Source organism: Pyxicephalus adspersus, chromosome 8 (assembly GCF_032062135.1).
Source record: "Pyxicephalus adspersus chromosome 8, UCB_Pads_2.0, whole genome shotgun sequence".
NCBI lineage: Eukaryota > Metazoa > Chordata > Amphibia > Anura > Pyxicephalidae > Pyxicephalus > Pyxicephalus adspersus.
Window position 1 is genome coordinate 46086375 of NC_092865.1, and position 4839 is coordinate 46091213.

The following is a 4839-nucleotide window of genomic DNA, read 5'->3' on the forward strand; positions in this document are numbered from 1 at the left end:
CTTTGTAGTTCTCTTAATTGGCTTCCATTTCACCTTAGAGTCAAATTCAAGCTCCTGTTCTTTGCCTTCAAATCCCTTCACAGTTCTTACCCCACTTACCTTCCTGACCTGATAGAAAAATACCCCCCCAGCCCCTCTCCGCTACTCCAATGACCTACTACTGACTTCCTCACTCATAACCTCATCACACGCACAGATACAAGACTTTTCTAGAGCTGCCCCGACTCTCTGGAATGGTCTTCCTCGTCCTATTCAGCTTGCTCCTACTTTCTGCTCATTTAAAAGAGCCCTCAAAACCCATTTTTCAAACTTTCAAACTCTTCTTCTGTCTTTTGAAACCGTCACTACTTCCCACCACTACATATCCCCCTTCCTTTTGTGTGTTACTTTCCCGACCTTCTAGATTGTAAGCTCTTCTGGACAGGGTCCTCTCCTCCTGTGTCACTGTCTGTATTCGTTGGTCATTTGCAACCCCTATTTAATGTACAGCGCTGCGTAACATGTTGGCGCTATATAAATCCTGTTTATTATTATTAATAACAACAATATTATTAATGATGAAGGACCTGTCAGGTCACATTTTTTTTTTTTTTTTTTACGGTGTAGTTTCCCCTGAAAGGTAGAGAAAACTGAGAAAATGGCCAGGGCCCTCACCTTCTTCAGAGTCCCAGTTCTCAGGATAGCAGGGGGTGGAAGGAGCTGGGATGCTGTGCATTTGGGGCCCCTGGTTCATGGAGACCATTTGTAAAAGGTCCAGCACTGAAAAGTCTAGCTCTTTTGATCGGGGTCCAGTACAGAAAGACCCCTTCCCCCCTTGGGGACCCTGTATATATGAATGACCCAATACCATAATGTATTTTAATTGCCCTATAACCTAGGACACCAGCACTACATGGCTTCTCTGAGCCACCATGAGTTGACATAATGGAGAGTTTGTCTCCTCTCATACAGCTGTTGATGAATTGATGTATATTCTGTAGTGAAATATCAGACATGGACCTTGAGCATATCTACACCCAGCCATAATGGTACCCGCCAAGGCTCCCGTCACTCCGTGTCACACTCCCTATCTATTGTTGTCCTTGCCTCGTCTATTTATAGGATGTTTTTTTTTCCCTTGAGCCTGATACATGTGCATCCTTATACCAACACAGAGATTTCACAATTCTTCATGCAGAGACATTTTTCTTTGCAAGAAGTGAAATCGCTCAGAGAAGTACTGCATTGTTTGTACGTGCAGGAAAGTTTGTACGTGCAGGCTTGTTAGTTATTCGTTTCTCAGCTTCTTCCTACACCTGCAGATTCAGGGATATTCTATACTGGAGTTTGTTCCTTCTCGTGTACAAATAAAAGGAACTAAACTCTTAACAGAATATGCCTGTGAGGAGTTTTCATTTATTAAGATCTTTGTATATCCAGGAGTAGCTGGTCACACTAAAGCTACGTACATACGTCCAATAATTTTCGTTAGAAATGACTGATGATCGACCGATTGGCCAAAAATCGTTCTAAAAAAAGTGACCAACGACACCGATGAAGGAGGATTGTTATTGGAAATGAATGACCGCCACGGCGGACCTGATTGTCCGACGTGTACAGTCATGATTGTGCATGTTTCTGCGGTACACTTTCGCCTTTACATGTCACTCCCTGCATCATTCAAACGATTCTATCTAGCGTGTGTACACTATTGGTGGGTTATATTTGAACGATCGTATTGTTACAGCATGTACAGAATTGTGCGCAATATGATTGTTCAAGTATAATCGTTCATAATCATTGATCGGTCGTAATCGTTTTTTTTCTAACGATAATTATTGGAAGTGTGTACCTAGCTTAAACTGGATTCAATATCAGCGCTGGACAGAGCAGTGAGCGTCGGAAAGAAGAGGTAAGCCAAGAAGCGTGGGACTCGCTGGGCTTAGTTTGTGGATTTACAAAAGTAGGAAATGCATCTGCAAGTAACTAGGCCATGTGCACTACTTCCAGATCAGTTACACCTCTCAAGAATAAAGTTTCTGATTGCATTGTGAGAGTACATTTAACATCACTATTATTATTATTATTATTATTATTATTAATAATAATAATAATAATACTGTACATTACATAGAACTTTCAAATGACAGACAAACTCAAACAGTGACACTGGAGCGGGAGAGGACCCTGCCCCAAAGAGCTTACAATCTAGGAGGTGGAGGAAGTATCACACAATAGGAGGGGGGTATGGAATGGTGGGTGAGTAGTGAGGGTTTAGGAGACAGAAGAAGATGGGTAGGCAAGTTTGAAAAAGATGGGTTTTGAATGCTCTTTTAAGCAGAAAGTAGGAGCAAGCTATACAAGGACAAGAAAGACCATTCCAGAGATTAGGGGCACCTCTAGAAATGTCTTGAAGCCCTGCATGTAAGGAGGTTATGAGTGGGGAAGTCATTGGTAGGTCATTGTAGGAGCGAAGAGAGAGGCTAGGGGGGATTTTTGTATCAGGGCTGAAAGGTAAGTGGAGCAAAAACTGTGGAAGGATTTGCAAAAGCACAGGAGATTGGATTTGATTCTAAGGTGAAATGGAAGCCATTGAAGAGAATTACAAAGAGATGCAGAAGAGTGTTGGAAAGGATGGATGAGTCTGGCTCCAACGTTCATTGCCATTGGTAAATTCTGAAATCCTGATCACTAGCTACCAAAACTTGCCATTATTGTCTTCTAAAAATGTCAAGCAGAATCTCAGATCACTGCTCATTACAAACAATTCTCTTTGGGTTTTGAAGAGTTGAAAAGAGGCCAAAGAGCTGAAAGCTCAACTGGATTGCGTTTATTTTTTAAATTTATTCACCAACCATAAAGAAAATGCTTTCAAAAAGTTATTTGATTTTGCAGTTGTTTTGACTTGACTTTTCTGTGATTAAACTGTTTGAGAACACATTTATAACTATCAAGATTATCTTGTTATTATAAATGTTTTGTTTGCAGTAATATCTGCTCAGATGACGCCGACATTTCATGTTCTCATTGTCTCGACCTTTGTATGCTGTCATGTGATCACCTTGCAGCTTTGCTGTCATCCATAATACCTGAGAATCTCATACCGCTCCCTGATCAGATCCCTCGTTACCTTTGGCCGCATTCCTGGGAGGTTCACGCCTGACCCTTCAGTTCTTGTTTTTAGCAGATAGATACAATTTTTACAAATGGAGACCCCGGACACAGAGAAGTGTTAATATAACTGGGCAGTCAGGAAATTATTCACCAGGAAGGATTTGTTTGCTTACAAAGTAGCAGAGCTGGAAGTAATGATGAAGGATGGGGCTTCAGAGATGGATTAAGGCTGAGATGGCGGGGCCTCTGTGATTCACCACTGCCACCCAATCCTCATCCACCCTAAAGCCTCGGGTATGATTGGGACAGGTCTGGTGAAATCTCTCTTCGGGGATCGAAGATTTGAGTTTTTTTTGAGATGCAGCCTCTCAGGGCGGTCTGACTCTCAAACTGTGGTGTGTTTAGCACTTTCTCATACCAGGGAACCCCCCCCCCCGCCTCTACTATATAGCGCCTCCCTATGGCAGCTGCGTAGGAACTAAATTGTGCTGCTCACTGCTGCCAGCTGGCAAATGTGCACATGCTGGTGTGAGTGACCAAGTGGCTGGCAAGGTGCCAGCCATAGGTAGCCAGGTGGGATCGATTGATCTTGGAACAGGTTCTATAAAAGGTCCTAACTGGGCCCTGTGCAAGGTAGCAGAATTGGCCCCCTGACATTGGGATGGAGGGAAATAAGCAAAGAAGATGCCTGTACTCATCCCATAAGACACCAACTGCCCACACAAGGCATCTTGTTCTGTATGGTGTCAGGAGGGGGAACAATTCTCACCAATAGTGCTTTTCTCTCTCTGTTTTACTACCGGAATATGAAGTATATAGCTGGGCCCCTGGACATCACTGGGCCTTAGGTGGCTACCTAGAGTTGCTTGATGGAAGAGCTGTCCCCGTGGGGCACCATAAACTGTATTTATATAGCTCCAACATATTATGCAGCGCTGTATATTAAATAGGGGTAGTAAATGACAAACAGATACAGGCAGTGACAGGAGGCAGAGAGAACCCTGCCCGAAGAGCTTACAATCTAAAAGGAGGGGCACTGCCCTTTAACTTTACTGAATACCATCAGGATAACTTAGAAAAGGAGTGGACCAGAAGGATTGCTTTAAATCATGGAGGGCTTGTTCACACTGCAGAGGAAACATCCTCCAATGCAGTGTTTCTGAACCAGGGTTCCTTCAGAGGTTATTGGGGCTTCCCTGAGCAATGAGCAGTTTGTACCTCCCAAGTCAGTTTAAATGACACCAATGATCTTTTTGGCTCTCTGTAAGGATGACATTCTTCCCACTAACCACCACACTAATGTACTGTGAGCATCAAAGTTCTTTCTTTCTCATGCTCTCACTATACAGAGGCCCCTGTTGTTTTCGTGACTGAACACGGCGATGTTTGGCGGATAATGAGACTTGTTAATAATAATTATTTCCCCTCCAGTGATCTGGGTAGAAGGAGCTTTGTGTGAGCTGCAGACAGAGCCCATATAGGAGCCCCACAATCACCTGCAGGTGATCTATACCATAATCATAGCTGAATATAGCCCCCCCCCCCATCCTAATTCCTCCCCCAAGAATGCAGAAGGTTCACAATTGTATTTAGATGTTATAATGACCCAGCTGACGGCCCATTGTGGGGGAAGGGAAGGGCTCTGCGCGTGATTATTTTACTATCATTTCCAGGTGGCTATTTGTGCTGCCAGATGGAGAAACTGAAAACCAATTACGTAATCTGGATAATTATATAGTAAAATGG